General features: G+C 37.0%; 1 protein-coding gene across 4 annotated transcripts in view; it reads right to left on the bottom strand.

Annotated features, from left to right (window-relative positions):
* The window catches only part of LOC149207365 (bifunctional protein FolD 2-like), a 165026-nt gene that overhangs the window by 17727 nt on the left and 128686 nt on the right, over positions 1-18613 (bottom strand). The gene's annotated exons all lie outside the window — the stretch shown is intronic.

Below are 18613 nucleotides of genomic sequence, written 5' to 3'. Positions count from 1 at the left end.
TGGTAAAGTAGTGTCCATCACAAAAATTACAGCATCCAAGAGTAGAAGACAATCTAAGTCACATGACACGAGGACACGAGACACGGAGGACACGTAAATACGAGTATTCAATACGAAACGCAGCGACCTGGAAACAGGACACGGCAGACACGTTTTATATATATTTAATAAAATATATATATATATATATATATATATATATATATATATACTGAAATATAGTTTTTAATCCATATTAAATTGCAAGTTGCAGCTTATCTAATCAAATTAAAATATAATTACTTCTCAAAGTTCATAGTTCACTTTAAAAAAAAAAAAATAGAATCAAAATTTACTATTTAGAAATTAGAATGTGATATGCTTGGTCCTAATTCTTGAATATTCAATGTTCATTGTTCATGTACAACTTACAAGCACATAAGAAAATAACTAAAGTCTAATCCTATTGATTTCCTCTGCCCTTCTTGCGAGAAAATGCCACAACTTTCCCTTTCCCTCTAGATGTAGATGCTGGTGCTGGTGGAGTTGGCAGTGGAGTTTTCTATGCTCTAGAGGCTGAAGAACTAGAAGTAGGAGCTATAGGAGGTAGACCACGTCCTCTACTGGTGGCAGGGGTAGCTCATGCAGGTGGTGTCACCTGGAAACATTACAATCTCCCAACCCTGAAATCCTGAAACACTGATGAGTCTGCTGCATTTTGAATGAAATCTAAAATTCTACTTTCTCCATATGAAATCCAATGAGGCCGGAACCACTCTCAAACATCCTGAGTCATTTCATGGTAATGTTAAAAATTTAAGTAAAAAGATGAAAATGAAGATTAAGGAGAATGTCACTTTTACTTTAAGAATTTAACATTACCATGAATAGCATATCAATACTAGGGCCTAGACTTGATCATTAAGCTGCCCCACTCAAAAATTATTTGTTTCTTTCAAAAAAAATTGCAGCTTATGTAGGCAATGTTTTCTATCAACGGAATACGCGTTTTCCAGATGTAGGACACAACGAAAAACGGCGAATACGTTTTACATTTTACAGGACACGATGAAAAACGTTTTCGACACGTTTTAGGGCCATTTTCGTGTCCGACACGTAAAATACGGGACACGGCACCTTGGAGGACATGTCCTGTGACTTAGAAGACAATGTTGCACGGGGACACATCCCTCAGTGTGGCGGGTGCGCTTCCCACATTTTCCATGATCTTGGGATGGGGGACACCCGGGGAAATGTTTCCCCACATCGGGAAAACTTGGGGAAATGCAAGGGAAAATGTGTCCCCAGTGTGGGGGATATGTTTCCCCAAAAGGCATGCTTGTGGGCATCCCCCTCAAAAAGAGTTGGGCACCCCCCTCTAAAGGGGGATGTCTGGGCATCCACCCTGAATTTTGCCTAAAACCAATAATTTATGATTGGGGAAGCCTAATATTCAACCTATTGAGAAACCAATAGGCTAGCAATTAGGATTGATTTCTCTTACTTTATTATTGTTTGTGAATGTTTGTTGGCTTCTTATTTCTTTTATTATGTTCTCTTCATCAAACAATTACCAAAACATAAAACATGAAGATCACAAAAGACAATGAACACAAGATATAGGCTCAATCCAGGGCAAAACCCCACAAGGGGAAAAACCCAACCAACTTCTCTTCTTATAGAATCAAATCAAAGTGAGAAATCCAAGACCCAAAAACCAAGACCAAGACCTCCCACAAGACCCAAGTTAGCCCTCCTTCAAACCTTCCTCAACCAAGTCAACAATGGTCAATGCTCTTCAAATCTGGTCAAACTTTGATTTTCAGCCCCTGCAACTGATCTGAAATTTTCGGCCCCTGTCACTGTCTGAAATTTCACAGATGTGGCAGAAATAGGGCACAAGATCACAAAAAATTTCCTCCTTGGACCTTTGCTCTCTCTCCTTTGACTTTTGCTCTTCCTTCCTTGCTTTTTTTTCACTAGTTTTTCTTTCTTCCTTGGCACAGAAATTGATGAGATGAATTGGTGTTACAATGAGTTCAAACTTCTCTCTATATATAACATCTAGGAGGTCAAATTTGTCCCTTCGAGGGCCAATTTGTCTTGTGGGTGACAAAATGACTCTTTTGACTCAAATAAAATTCTTTATCCTTTTTCTTTCAAAAGTCCAAATGGGACTTGACTCAAGTACAGTAGATTGACTCGTGACAAATTTTCATTTGACTAAATAAATCCTAGAGGCATGAAGAACATGCTTAACTAGTGAAATAATAATAATAACAAAATTTATTTTTCTTCTTTTGTTTTTTACATGAGATACATATTGTTACAAGTACAATGATAATTATGAAGACCAAACCTAGTTACATTTTTCAACACAACCCTAGGCCCTTACTAATGCTAATAATTAATGGTAATATTAAATTCTTAAAGTCATTTTTATTTAAATTTTTAACATTTCCATTAATTGTTTCAGGATGTTTGAGAGTGGTTCCAGCCTCATTGGATTTCATATGGAGAAAAGTAAAATTTTAGATCCCACTCAAAATCCAACAAACTTAACAGTTTTCATCATTTCAATATTGGAGGGACTGCAACATTTCCATTGGATTCTATCATGTATGAGGGTATGGAACTCGCATTTAATCAAAAGCACCAAACCCTCTATATACCTCGATGTTGGTGGCTTTTATTACTGAACTCCTTTGTCATGACCCTAATAAAAATGTACCCATCGCTCAAACAAAATCTTAATTTGACATGTTAAGCTTTTTAATCTTATTTTAATGCTTAGAGGGTGATACTGATGATGATTCCAATATAGGCAATGATTTTGATGATAAGTAGGTATTTCTTGTAGCATGATTTCTTTTGGACTATAGAGGCCATCTGAAGTCTCTTTGCTGATGTAATTTTTATACAAAGGTGAATTGCACTAAGTGTTATTTTGTTTATATGGACCCTTGCGATATATATGAGAAACTTTGCATATTTGTGCATAATGGTTTTGATTCATATGGATGCACATAAATATTTATGTATTTTTTTCAAAATTTGAATATTTATGTATTTTTTGGTCGATTGGTTTTTTGGTCCGGTTTTATCTCGATTCACAGTTTTGAGATCGACTGGTTCAATGACTGGTCTACTTCTAATAACATTGGTTAATTGTCCATTGTCATTTCAGTTTTAACTTTTTAGTGTTGACTCTAGATACTGATGACCTCAAACTGAGTCTTTGACTTGTCACTCTTTACTACTTTTGAGTTTGAGTAATTTCAATTTATTATTCCAGTCTTCAAACTTTAGTATCTGCTTTTCTTTTCTTTTTTTTGAGGAAAGAAACCAGCCTCCCTCTTAACCTGAAGGCCAGAGTGAGGTTGTTGGTACAAGGCCCACCCACAAGTATACTCACTTAAGATTTCACAAGGCACGAAGCCATTACAAAAATGTTCATCATGTCACTAGTGGGGATTTGAACCTGGGTGGAGAAGATAATAGCCATTCCGTCCAACCACTCGAGATAACCCCGATTGACTAAAATTTTGGTTATTGGGTATTGCCCGAGGAAGAAATTCAACCTCCCTCTTAGCCCGAAGGCAAGAGAGAGGTTGTTGGTACTAGTTCAGTCCTCGGCATAGACTCACTTAAGAGTGCAACATAGTTACTCTATGCCAGAGTGTAAACATGTCAACCTATGAGACTTGAACCTAGGTGGGAAGGATAACAACTATTCCACCCAACTACCCAGGCTAAACTCAATTGACAGGTCTCACGGTCGTGGCCTAACGGTTAGGTGGGGAGGTTTGGTCCCCACAGGTCTCATGGTCCAATCTCGGAATAGACTATGTACACCTGAGAGTTGCTCCAGGCACGATTTCTTCAATTAAAAAAAAAAAAAATCAATTGATAGACTTTAGTATCTACTATTTTGTTTAGTACTAATCAGATTCTAGAATAATGAATGATAAATTTAAATCAATGCAGATTCTAGAATGATGAATAATGAATTTAAATCGATGTATTTCATTATTGAATTTAAGTTTGAAAATTATATCCACACCCTAACGTACCCCCATCCTCCATAAATTTCCCTAAATTTTGGGGATGCTCCAACACATCCCCCCTATGCGTCTCCCCATTCCCACATTCCCCCCATCCTGGAAACTTGGTAGAACATTGGTAGAAGAATGAACCTACTATTTATGTAATACCCTTAAATATCCTGCAATATCCTAAACTTTCTTGCATCCCCATTGCCTGAAAGTTTAAAACCACTCAAACAAACAGCATTTCCCCATCCCTTTTACAAGTAAAGATGATTTCTAAGACACAAATCAAATATATACCATTCAAAAATAACAGGAGAAAAACACAAAGTAGCAAACATTAGTAAAAATCATTGTTGCAAAATCGCGATTTTTTTGCTAAGCTGATTTAATTGCCCGATTAAATCGGTGATTTTTTCAATTTGAAAAAATCGCGATTATTATGAAAATATCACGATCCGATAAGTAAATATCATCGACCATGGAAACAGAAACTTTTTAAGGGTGAAATTGAGTTTTTTTGTTTCATTTTGCAATTAGAGGGCATGGGTGACAACTAAGGAGGAGGAGAACTAATCTACAAGGGCGAGAAAGGAGAAAGCTGAAGGAATTTAAAGAATTTTGACCAAGTTTCTTCAACAGGGCATGGATTTCAAGTATGGGCATCAAATTTGGCCCTATTTTTTTGTTTTCTCCTTGTTTTTCCTTGGGTTTCAGTCACCCATAAATTTTCCATGATTTTTGCTTGGGTTTGAGTGTTTTTTTTTTTACCATTTTTGTTGCATTTAGTGCAAAGGGTTTTTAGGGTCAAAAATTCAAAAAGTTGATTGTTAATTTTATTTGTTTAAATTCTTTTTGTGCCCTAGTTTTTTCCATGATTTTTGCTTGGGTTTGAATGTGTTCCTTTCGCCATTATTGTTGCATTAAGTGGAGGGTTTTTTGGGTCAAAAATTCAAATTGTTGATTGTTAATTTCATTTATTTAACTTTAAATTCTTCATGCGCCCTAAGTTCAAACTTCAATCTTACATTAAGACTCAAGAGTTCAACAAAGTTACAAACATGCCAAGAAAATTGGACCCTTGGTGAACCCAATGGGCAGTTTGACAGATCAAATTTGACTTGCAAGTTATGTGAGCAGCATATGACAAGGGAAGTATACTGATCGAAATTCCACCTTGTACAAATTCCTAGACATGAAGTAGGGCTTTGCACAAAAAAATATCCAGAAATCATTCGTAGAGCCCTCAAATCATTGGAAGATATAGAGACAACCACATTGGAATCATTGTTTGCAATATTAAAAGTAATTTCTTTTCATTAAAAAAATAATTATTTTATGTATTTTTTTTTCAAATTCGATTTGATCTAGTTCAATCTGCTTCTGGTTCGAAACCTGGTTAGATAGGTGGGTCGGTTCAAAACCCAGTTTCAGGTTTTAAAACTATGGGGATTAGCCCTTCAATTTATGCAACTTCTATTTCAGATTGTTGTACATTCACATTTCACTGCATACATCTGTTGCTGAGCTGTTATTGCATTCATATTTCACTGCATGCATTTGTCGCTGAGCTGTTATTTCATTCGTTTTTCACTGCACACATCTGTTGCATACTTTATTCTAGTGTGTTTCCACACTTCCAGGTTGCTTGGAAGGTACTTCAAATTCGTGTTTTCTGCAAACTTTTATCATTTACAGGTGTTGAAAGTGTAGGATAACACAAAGTTTGTCCTCTTTTTGGTCATACAATCAAAAGGAATTCAAGGATAAAACATTTCACTTGATGTATGAACCCTTACCTCAACTTGTGAATTAAAGATAGTACCTATTTGAGGTATTTTATTCTTTCTCAAGTGTTGGTTTGTATTTTCTGCATTGTTCATTTGTACATCAGATTTAACACTTGTCTTTAATCAACTCCTAACCTTCATCATACATAGGGTTTCTAGGCAATGCTCTACTAACTTGTTGGTGAAGCAATCTAGGTATTGGGATACCCCCTTGTGGCATTGTAGAATTTGACCTAAAGCGAGGAGAGATTGCCGAGGCTGCTAATTCAAACAGTAATGGGGCGCAAACATAACTCCACACTTATTATCTGTTCATGTTGCCTATGAGGCTTTGGAGATCCAAATCAAACATAGATTGTATAAAGCCCCGTCCTAGCAACGGAGGGCATGTTCAAAAACACCTACTCTAAAAGCAAATTGTAAAAGCCAAATAGTTCACCTTTTCATACCCTAAAGATAGGGTAGGCTCTACCCATATGCACAGTAACTTATCTATCAACCATGCTCATATGAGGTTGAGATTAAGGAGCCTTTTATCTTCCTATGGATAGCTTAATGCAAGGTTAGAAGTTGTTATCATTGCCCATTAAAGCAACAAAAGAATTTCACTAAGATTTTGTTTCATTAAGGCCAACAATACATAAGACCACATCCTTCAAGAGATTTCATTCTTACAAAGGAAAGTCGCCAAAAGTGTGGGAAAGGGAACAAATTAGGTGTGGGTTGGCACATTTTCAGATTATAGGATACAGTGATTGAGCAAAAGACAGGTTTTGTTAAATACATAAACCTACATGATCCAAAAGAATTTATAAATTATAAAATATCATTTTTTAATTGGAATTGATAATTTATAAAAATTGCTCTCTAAATCATCTAGAAAGTTTGTTTTGGGTTTATCCCCTATGTTTCCATCTTATTTTTGTTCACTTTTTTTACCTTTAATCATATTTTGTTTTCTGGTTGAATCTATCTCAAATCAACAATATAACCAATATTTCGTAAACCTCAAGAAATCCAGCAATCCGTAGATCCAGAAAGAATCAAGTGCAGGTGAGGCTAGCTTGTCAAGCAGATTTCATTCTTCTAATGGTAAAAACTTGTTGAACATAAAATAAAGACAAAATGCATCATAGAAGACAAACTGTAAAAATTCCCAAAATAGGAAAATTAATGCAGATTCAGAAAATTCACCTCTTTACTAGAGGTTTCCCAGATCTAGTCCCCTGTGAATTATCAGCACTAGGGTTGAACTGGTATATAATTTACAACAGCAAATAGAACAATATTTCAATGTTGCAAACATCAGCATCAGGATGAAGTTGACAAGGGTCGAGAAAACCAGTAAATAGTAAAAGACTAGAAAATATTGGTAAAAATTGGCAAACACCGGAAAAATTAAGATACCACCAAAATATTGGTAAAATTCGGAAAACATCAGCTAGGCCAAAAATCACGATTTCACGATTTTTTTCGTGATAAAATCAAAATGTTTGCAACATTGCAATATTTCAGTTCTTAACAACCCCAATACACTAGGCAACTCAAGAAAGAAATTCCCAGACTTGTGCCTACAAGTTTCAGCGGTAAAAATGGGCAAACATCGGCAAAATTAAGATACCAACAAAATATCAGTAAAATTCGGAAAACATCGACCAGGCCAAAAAATTGTGATTTCATGATTTTTTCGTGATAAAATCGGGATGTTTGCAACATTACAATATTTCACTTCTTAACAACCCCAATAAACTAGGCAACTCAAGAAAGAAATTCCCAGACATGTGCCTACAAGTTTCAGCTCTTAAAAGCAATCTTTTCAAGCATGAACCAAATCTAAAAATCAATTTATGGCAACAGAAATTACAGCACTAAATCTGCCTTATTATCCTCAAGATTAATATCAAAACAATTAACAATTTCAACCTTAACTTGTGTCAAATCAGCAAGAGATACAAGTGCTCAAAATTACCAAATCATGAAGCCAATGATAGTTGAAAATCAAATCTGCAATAAGACAAATTTTGGACAGTTGTAAACTTCATGTATATAAACAAGAAATGACGTCAATGTACATTCTTACAGCTTATCACAAGCTAGTACAATACTCTGAGCTCCCCACAATCCTAGCTAGGGAAAACCAAGAAAATCTCTGGCTCCACCAACGATACTCCAACAAGCTAGAATCACCACTAGCAAGTCCTCCTTTAGGGTCATGCAAGGCATCTCCCCTTCTCTTCTTCCTCAATAAGTACAACCTACAATTAATTCACAAACCTAACTCCAATTCCTCCATATGGAACAAAACACTAACACTAGAATTCAAGAATTCTCCATGAAACCCTCACACCTTAACGGAAAAGAGAAATAAAGTGCAAAGCAAAATGGCTGAGAGATAGAAATAGAGACAGAGCGAGATTAGCACTCCTCTTCTCCCATCTCTAAACATGTGTGATAATGAAGAAGCTCTCCAAGCATGATGATGAGAATGACTTTCTCCTTCCTTTATTTATATGAGAGGATTATAATGATAATGAACTTAGTCCACTACAAGCAACGTACAAGCTATGCACAAAATTCCAAAACATTTCGGAGTTTCAGAAACAGGTTCGTTTAGAAACCTCACTCCCAAAAATGGAAATGTCGGCCGCATATATGTGTGTGTGTGTGTGTGTGTGTGAATAACACATTATTGATGATTTTCTAGTTGCAAGACTCGAACAATTTTCTTCCAAATAACTACTTCCAATAATACAAGTTAACTTCTTAGAGCATTCAAATCATCAAGCAGTTACACTTAAGAAAATTTCAACCATTTAAATTCAGTAGAGCAGCAGAGATCACAATGAAACAATGATATAGGAGACACCAAAATTTTCTTGGGACAAAACCCCACAAGGGGGAAACCCCGGTAATCTTTCCTTATGAGAAATTGTTCAATTCAATCAATTTGTACATCTTATTCTTCTAGTCAAAATGTCAAACCATTGACCACATTCAATGCCCAATCAAATCAAGTCAAAGGAGAGAGAGAGAGAGAGAGTCAACATTTAGATCACTAGTCAATTGGCCAAATTTCGACCTGCAATAGCTAGACAAGGGGCTGAAATTCGGTCCTATAATTCCATATAAGAAACTTGTTCAAACCACAGAGTTTGACCTGTGGTTAAACCTCAATCAACGCCCAGAACAACTTCATAAATTTGGTCAACAGATGGTCAACAATTCCAGAATAATTCGGCTTCCAACCTCGATTAAGAATTCAGTTAAACAGTAGCAAAAAGATCAAGTCAACATTGGTCAACACAAAGAATAGAGAACTCAACTAACTGGGCAAACAAATCTTCTTCTTCGCACATGTGAATAGATATCTTTTGTGGAACAGGTCCGAATTGATGTTGTATTGACGCCTGTTGTCGCTTAAATTGTATAGGTGAATGTGACAACAACTCAGGGCAGGGGTTGTCACTCTGATCCTTGCCCTCTCTATTCTAGTTGTCTCCCAATAGCAGGCTATGGGGGGTAGTCCCTATGAAATGTGTAGATAAAAGACTTGTCGGGATTGACTAGTCTGGGAGACACAACTGAATGGCCTAGCAACCTGGTTAATGATGATTCACAAGTTTAATTATAGCACAATTTAATTAGATTATTTAAGAGAACAATGCCTTGTGGAGTCAAATTACTTGCAAAATACAAATTAGCTACCAAGTTTCCATATGAATAGTTGTTGCTTAGGATGCACGCTATCCTATATGGAGATGTGACACTTGGAAACTTAGTGAAATGCAAACTCTTGGTTAATTTTAAATTAGATGCCTATCTAAATGAATACTTCCTCTCAGTTGTTTAGAAGCTAGTCTCAAGCGTAGGTTGTGGAGAGAAACCCGGGGAGAGATAGAAAAGGCTATATTAACGATACCTCCCCTGGAGTTCTAAGGACCCAATGTCTCCGACGCTGCAGAGACTGGCTTTGACAACTGCAAGGTCACCATGTTAACCACAAGTGAGGGTCTAAACTTCGCAAGCTGGGTGAGAGAGGTGGTCCTATCATCTTTCAACCAAGCTTATGCTCGGAGGTGAATTAATTGATGCAATGCTATTCCTAAAATGTAACTACAAAATGAGTGATTAGCCTTATAGTTGAAATTGTTAAGTGTTTTAAGTACTTAGAAACAAATTATAATGATATTCAATTTAGAACAATGAAAGAAAGTACTTAACAATTTGCAAAGACAATCTTCACCAAAGCAGTGCTCAATGAACAAATCCAATTATCCAATGTTAAGAAGAGAGCAAAGTAATTCAAGATTAACAATATCACAATGGACAATTTCTCATGAAATGACATTAAAGTGCACAAGTCCAATTCCTCTCTTAACAATGTTGACGTACCAATATTTCAACAAGATATCACAATTAGCAATTCTTTAGATCATTTAGATTTTTCAAGATTACCCTTACCACAATGTGCTGATTAGACAAGTGCTTTAAGAGTGAGTTTGATTGCAAGATTATGATCTTAGATGTGAAGCTCACTTGCGAAAAACAAGTTAGTACATTTATTACCAAAGTAGATTCAATGAAAAGCAATGTAACCACTTATCCAATAACCAATTTCTTTAACAATGACAAGCAAGAGTATTCTTTTAGAATCAATGTCACAAAAGATGCTAGCAGTCCTTCTAGGCAACACAATGTATGAATTTTTTCAATGTAAATGAAAGAGATATAGCAAAAAATGATAACCAATAACTAGTAACTACTCAACAATGTTACTCTTTAGATTGATGTTAACAGTTAATGACATTAAAAGAGAGAGCGGACTTATTAGAGGAGCAAGTTAATCTTATGAAAGAATCCAAGTAAACCAATTTTTAGAGCCTTTATCTTCTTATTGAGAATATTGACTTAATCAGAGCACATGTATCTTATCACTTAGTTGAGATTGCTAACAGTGAATGCTTATGCATGAAAGAGTGCAATGAATGAGATGCAACAGTGACATAAGGCATCAAAGAGACCAATGATCACAGCAGTAGGAGAAGCAACCCAATCAACAAGAAAACACTTACCCAATATGCAAAGTGTTAATTTTAGTTAACAATGGTATGTTCTATGCTTAGCACAATTACTTCAATGTTCCTTTAGCAGCCCAATGACAATTTCAATTTAGTTTTCCAATAGCAATAACATTAACCATTAATCACATTGACAGTAAAAGTAGATAGAACATGAAACAAAATGCAGAAGAGAAGCCAAGACAAGAGGACACCAGATTTAAGAGGTGCCAAGTAAAAGCTCCAATGTGGGGAAAACCCTTTGATCAAATCTTCTTATTACTATATCAAATGTTCAGCAGAGAGAGAGAGAGTACATAAGTAAAATTGACTTCCAAATCACAGTCAAAACAGCCCTGTCAATTCTGCAGTCAAACTTAGCCCTAACCAGAAAGTCAAAGGCGGTCAACGCATCCTTGAGCTCGGTCAAACTCAGTGAAATTTAGCCTTCCTTTTTGGTCAAATTCAGCCCAAAATAGTCAACAAAACTGCAGTCAAATTTGTTCAACCTGAAGTCAGCCCTGCAGTCAAACAGGCCCGCAGTCAACATAGGTCAAAGTCCTCCTTCTGCCTCGGTTCTTGTGCCCCAAAATGTGGCCTGCTGAGACAGAAAATCACCCTGAAAATCAAAGTCAAAGGATGCCCAGAAAGTCAAAGTCAACACTGGTCAAACTGCAGAAAAGTCTGAAATTTTCAGCCCTGTAATTATGTCCAGAAATTCGTCCTCCTTGTGCCACATGCGTGAGAGAGAGAGAATGCCCAATGTTGTACTAACCAATGAGAGAAGGAGAGAGAAGAATGCGTGAGTGATGATGATGCCAAATGAGGTGAGAGGGCACTTATATTAGTCGTTGAGGGTGAAGAGTCATGTCCATTGGGCTTCATGAGCCTACATGATGATGTGGCCGACCTGAACAATTTGCATGTGTGGGCATAAATTCAAAAACACACTTTTGCTTGTCCAAATTGGATGATCTTTATATCAATTTTGGTCCTCTCGAAAAGAGGAATTTAATGCAATCATCATCTCCATCAAATGAGCTGTCCCAAGGTGGAATTTGGCCCTCGATGCCAATTTTAACACAAAGAATGAATGCCCAGTGAGATGAGATGACTGTCAACTACTTTTATACCACTGTTATGTTTATGATCAGACCTTAGAGTGCTTATATCAGACCTCTAATTAGTATAACAGTCCTCCAAAAATCACAAGGGATGCCAAGCAATGAATGAGCCCAACAATGCAAATGATTTTCCAATGAAACTAGATGACTGTTAATTAGTTTTTATGCAATTGTGATGAGTGTTATGAGGTTGTTATAAATGCATAGATGGCTGTAGCAAACCAGTGATGAGAATGAGGGATAGAGAGGGAAACCAAATGGCTAAATGGCCTTGTATATGAGTATCTAGGCTTCCAATGAAAGTGCCTTCATGCAAACACAAAGTTAACTCCCCAAAAACACTTGAGACACCAGTAAAACCAAATGTTAGTGCCAACAAACCAATGTAAACTGAAGATATGACAATGATGGTTAGAAGAGGGCTAAATAGGAGAGCAATGAGGGTTAGGAGCTAGGAGAGGGAAAGTGAAGAGGCTAGAAGGCAAACGATAGGGCTAGGAGAGCTAGATAGGGTCACGGTTAGGGCTTCAAGGCCTAAAGAGGCCACGGATTAGAGGAAGGCCTTAAAGGCATGTGGTAGGGTAGATGGAGGCCCAATAAGGGTTGTTGTAAGGGATTAGAGGTCATAAGGGCTTGCGATTCAAGGGTTAAGGCCCTTCTAGGGCTACGTCACCCTTAAAGGAGAAAGGGAAGGGCATGGAAAAAACCCTAATGGCCTGTGGCTCAAGAACAAGAGACCTAACGGCCCGTGTCTCACTTAAATGAGGCAAAAGGAGGCCATGACTAAGAAAAGGATCTCAGCTAGGCCTTAGAGGGCTAAAAAATTATTCGGACCCCTGTAAACACCACGAAAATTAACCAAAACACAAAAGTTTATCACAAATACCTCCAAAAATCACCTTGCGGGGCCAGTGGCTCTCTTTCTTTCTTGAGTGTTGAGGTTAGAGGAGAGCTAGAGGCTAGATCAGTGTTGACAATATCGCCGATATTCGCAAATATCGCAATCTTTTTGGGGAGACGAGATATTGCCGAGGAAATATCGCGATATTTTGTCTATATCGGCAATATCTCGGGAAAATATCGCACTACGATGCAAAATATTGCCCAAACATAGCAAAAAAATTGTCGTCGCGGCTAGAAAAGGCCGATTTGGTTTTTATTCATTCATTTTCATTTTTGATTGTTGGAGAAGGAAGGGGAGAGCTATGTACTTGTTGTCAAGGAGGATTTGAGTGTTGAATAGCCATTATCGCCACCAACAACGAATATTTTGTTGATCTAAGATTGAAGAACAGTGAGACAATTTCATTTCTTCCATTAACAGGTATGTTCAAATAAACCCCTATGTTAATGAATTTTTTGATAGTTTTAGGATTATTCTTGCTTGCCTATTTCCCTACAAACATTTTGCTCAAGGTTGCACGAAACGGGGAAACGGGTACGAGTTTCCGAAACGAGAAGCGATACGAAACGCGACCTCTCCAAATTTTGAAAACGGGGAAACGCGAATATATATATATATATATCTTAGGACATTTAAGAAATATGTGCAATCATAAAGCATATATGATACATTCTAATTTATTACATTATGATAAAACTGTCAATTGTCAATGCTTAAACTATAAGTATCTAAATTTGCATCACATTTACTCATGAATAATCACATAATGAAAATAGAAATATCCAAAATCAGCCATGAGAAATTTCTAATTTCTTGTCTTGTGCTTGATTGGGAGTCTCCTCCTACATAGTCGAACAACCTTAATGCTCTTGATTAAATACAAGTTTCATACCCTAGTACCCTACATTCTCTTGATTATTGGGAGTCTCCCCTGCATAGAGGGCTTGGTTCTCTTGATTAAATACAAGTTCCACACCCTAGTACATGATAAAATCCAATGGAAACATTGCAATCCCCCAATCTTGAAATCCTGAAAAACAGATAAGTCTGCTGGATTTTGAGTGAGATCTAAAATTCTACTTTCTCCATATGAAATCCAATGAGGGCGAAACCACTCTCAAACATCCTGAGTCATTTCATGGTAATGTTAAAAATTTAAGTAAAAGGATGAAAATGAAAAATAAAGGAGAATATCACTTTTACTTTAAGAATTTAACATTACCATGAACTGCATGTCAACACTAGAGCAAAAGTTCACTTTTATAACTTTAGACAGGCATCTGGAAGCAACTAGAAGTCACTAGGCTAATGTAAGAATAGATTAGAAAACAAATAAAATAAAAAATAAATAAATAAAAACAAGTAAATGCTGAAACGTGGGTTGTACGGCCCTGAAACGCGTTTTAGGCCGTACTGGCCACGTTTCAATTTTGTGAAACGTGGCAGTACGACCTGAAACACGTTTCAGGGCCGTACCAAACGCGTTTTAGCGTTTCGTACCCGTTTCCGTACGGAAACGCCCTCCTGCCCCAAGTTTCCTGCAACATAGATTTTGCTTGTTTTTTTTTCCATTTGCTATGATTTTCATGCCCATGAGCAAATGCAAGGGTTTTCTCCATATTTGGACAGCAAACTCCATTTTTTTTTAACTTTTAAATGCACCCTCTTATTGTCATTTATGGTTTTTCATTGAATTCACATTGCAAATAATGTAGCAAAAAAATTATTTTGTAAAATGAGGTGGTTATTACTTATTAATTCCAAATTTTTTTTTTGGTGCCCTAGGTTTGAGTTAGCTCACTACAAAATTCAAATATGCCAAAAGCCTTGGACCCATTTTGGGAGTATGGGGAGCCTAATGGTGGGACAAATCGGGCATATCTTACATGCAAATTATGTGGGACCAGGATGACAGGAGGGGTTACACGATTGAAATACCATTTGGCTAGACTCACTAGACATGATGTTGGGATTTGTACAGTTTCTAGTCCGAAGCTTATACAAAAAGCTCTTGAGGCAATTGATGAAAAAGACAGAAAGAAGGAAGAGACAGAAAGAAACAAGGTTGAACGTGCAGGTAGATCTTTCGGGATATCTTCTCCTGATTTTGATGTTGAGGGTAGTGGGAGGGGCTCCACAGCATCACCTGCTACTACTAGTGCGAGGTCATCATTTTTTGTTCCACGAACAGGACATGGATCACAACCTGGCATAAAATCACTTGTTAAAAAAAAAGGAGAAGCAAGAAGCAGATAGAGTCATGGGGAGGTGTCTTTTCTGGAGCGACTTACCTCTCAGCATCACCAAAACCAATCCATTTTGGCAACCAATGTGTGATGCTATTGTTGTTGTGGGCCCAGGGTACAAAAGTGCTACATATGAGGAGTTGCGGGGGCCAATTCTTCAAGCAAAAAAGCAAGACATCAACTCTAGATTGGCGGAGTTGAAAAAAATATGGGAATTTATTGGATGCACAGTGATGTCTGATTGTTGGACAGATAGGAAGGGTAGGACCCTTCTAAATGTGTTGGTACATTTTCCTAAAGGTACCATGTTTATTAAATCAGTGGATGCATCAAAACATATCAAAGATGCAGCAACGATATGTGAGTTGTTAGATGGGTTCATTCGAGTGATTGGTGTGCAGAATGTGGTGCAAGTCATAACAGACAATGCAGCTAATTATGTGTCTGCCAGCAAGATGCTTATGGAGAGTCATCGCACAATGTTTTGGACTTCGTGTGCAGTACATTGTCTCGATTTGCTGCTTGAGGATATGGGGAAACTCTCCTTCATCAAGGAGGCAGTTGATATGGCTAGGAGCGTCCCCAAGTTTATTTATAACCATGATTTTGTTCTTAGCCTCATGAGGAAGTTCATTAGAAACAAGGAGTTGCGGCGTCCTATGATCACATGTTTTGCCACAAACTTTATTACTCTTCAGTCTTTGCTTCGATGTCAGTTCGAGTTGAAGCAAATGTTTGTGTCCGATGACTGGCATAATTGTAGATATAGCATGAGACAGGACGGGAAAGCCATTGCAAAAATGGTGTACTCTGAGATGTTTTGGCGTGGAGTAGAAGAAGCATGCTCAGTTAGTGAACCTATAGTAAAGGTTCTCAGATTGGTAGATGGGGAGAAGCCTGCAATGGCTTATTTGTATAAGGCCATGGATAGGGCTAAGGAGGCCATTCGTTCTTATTATGCAGACAAGGGTTCTACGAGCCTTGATAGGCATATGATGTTATGGGATGTGATTGATAGTCGGTGGGCAGGGATGCTTCATCGGCCCATTCATGCAGCAGCAGTCTTCCCCAACCTTGCATTTTCATACAAATGCGGCTTTGATTTTGATGGCGAGGTGATGGAAATGATCCATTCTGTATTCATAGGATGGTACCTGATCCTGAGTTTCGTAGCAAAATCAATCGCGAGATACAGTTTTATTGGGATTGTGTTGGCCTATTTGGTTTTGATGATGCTATTAGGGAAAGGACCCTCTTCATGCCACGTAAGTGACAAGTCATCACTCATTAGAAATTAGAATTTTCAATTTAGAATTTCCTTACTTATAATTCTATTTTTTTTAAATTCAATTATATAACTTTTATTTGAAAGTTTAATTATGTTTTGTGTTTTTGAATTTTTTATTTCTTTATTTTGTTGTAGATATTTGGTGGCGAAGCTATGGTGCAAGGACACCAAATTTGCAGAAATTGGCCATAAGAATCTTGAGTCAAACATGTAGCTCTTCAGGGTGTGAGTGCAATTGGAGTGTATTTGAGAAAATACACGCAAAAAAGAGCAATAGGTATAACTTTGAGCTCCAGCCTTCAGTTGAGCAATTACACTTATTGTAATTTTTAATTTTTAATTTATGACCTTCAAGTGTCAAGATTCAAGAGTCAAGACTCATTAGTTTTTTTTACACTCTTACAAGTTGGAGTTCGCACGCCTCAATGATTTAGTGTATGTGCATTACAACATCCGACTTCGAGTGAGGTAAATAGAAGCACCAATGGATCCAGATGCTATTTCTTTAGACAATATGGATGTATTGTCTCAGTGGAGGGTGGAGTCGAGGAGCCCATCTTGGAGGAGTCACCTTCATGGTTAGAGCCAGATGATCCATTAGAACAGGGGCAGCAAGAGGAGGAGGACTCGAAGGAGCAGCAGCACTCGGAGGAGAAGCAGGAGGAGAAGAAGGAGGAGGACACTGTGGGAGCATCAACATCAACACCATCTGCTATAGATATAGGAGAGCACACTCCAATACCTAGCACTCATTATTTGACATTAGGTGCAGAGGCAGGGCCAGGGCCTTCTACTACCAAGGGCAGGCCTGGCAAACATCCCATCATGTTTTCCCGTAAAAGGGGGAGAGGGCAGTGATTTCAGATAGATAGCTGCTAGTTTTATTTGTTTTGCTACATATAACTCATGATGATCAGATACTTTTATATATGTGACGTTATTTTGTATTGGTTCTCCACATTTGAGTCCTTGAATGGACAATTATCAGGGATCAGCAGGATTTGGTATCGCCTTTGATGTATCATTTCTATTTGACATCATATATATCAGTGCTTTCTTCATATTTATCTGCCAATGTGTTTATTTCATGCTGTTATTTCTTTATATGTTTAAAAATCTGAAGAAAAAAATGAATATATTATGCTTTTTTATGCTTGCCGATATTTGCCGATATTGCCAGTAAGATGTTTTCTGGACCCTTGCCGATATTTTGCCGATACCGATACTTTCAACACTAGGCTAGACCTTGCCTTCCAAGGCCTAGATCTACGTCAAAAAATCCAACGATTTTGCTCAATAGGCTAGATGTCTTGCTTGGAAGAAAAAAAACCTTGAAACCCTAGCCCTAGGGCTAGTTCCTCCAAAAAAAAAATTTACTTTGGTAGTTTGAGGATTCACCTACACAAATGAGAAGAAAAATTCCCAAAACCCCAATATATACAAAAAAAAATAAAATAAACAATAAACAAAAAAACCCAAAACCCTTTAGCTATACAAAATCAAAAATTAAAATTTTAAAATGCAAGGGTTTTAAAGAAAAAAAAAACATTTACAAATATCTACAATATTTACAAAATAAAATTATAGCTCTCATTAGCAAATTAAATCTTTGTAGCCCAAGATCAAATAGAAATTTTGAGAATTTTAAAATAGATATTATGGATGAATAATTTCAAAAAATTAACTGGCCAAAACCCTCTTGCAAAATAATTTGTCACAATGAAAGCCTAGAGCTCAAACAAGGTCAGTCCTTCCCCACAGTTTGTGAACTTGGAGCCCAAGGGCTAGAGTACCTGTAAATCTCTATTCAATCTTAAAAATAATTGTTAGATCATATAGTGAATCAAATCACCTAAGATAACTCATACCAATAGAATGTTCTTATCACCGACAAATGAAATAACAACTGCAATATTTAGCACAATATAGAGCATAAACAAATAAACTAGCACATACCACAGATCAGCAGATAAAAGAACACCATGAACTAAAACCCCAAAGTCTTTCTATTATGAGAAAAATAATTCCAACAAAGCAAAAGCTCAATACATCAATAGAAAATTACTTCACCCAAAGATGGGAAATAGAAGCTTGATAGCTTCTTTATATAGAGAAAACCCCTCCAAGTGGAAAATAACGGCTAGTTGGCTTGATCCTCGTCAAAATAATCTTGTTT

This window comes from Pinus tabuliformis, chromosome 1_2 (genome assembly GCF_031772625.1).
Source record: "Pinus tabuliformis cultivar Carrire ecotype Pingquan chromosome 1_2, CPIR1, whole genome shotgun sequence".
NCBI lineage: Eukaryota > Viridiplantae > Streptophyta > Pinopsida > Pinales > Pinaceae > Pinus > Pinus tabuliformis.
The sequence above is the reverse complement of the archived record's forward strand: the minus strand, read 5'-3'. Positions and strand labels throughout refer to the sequence as shown.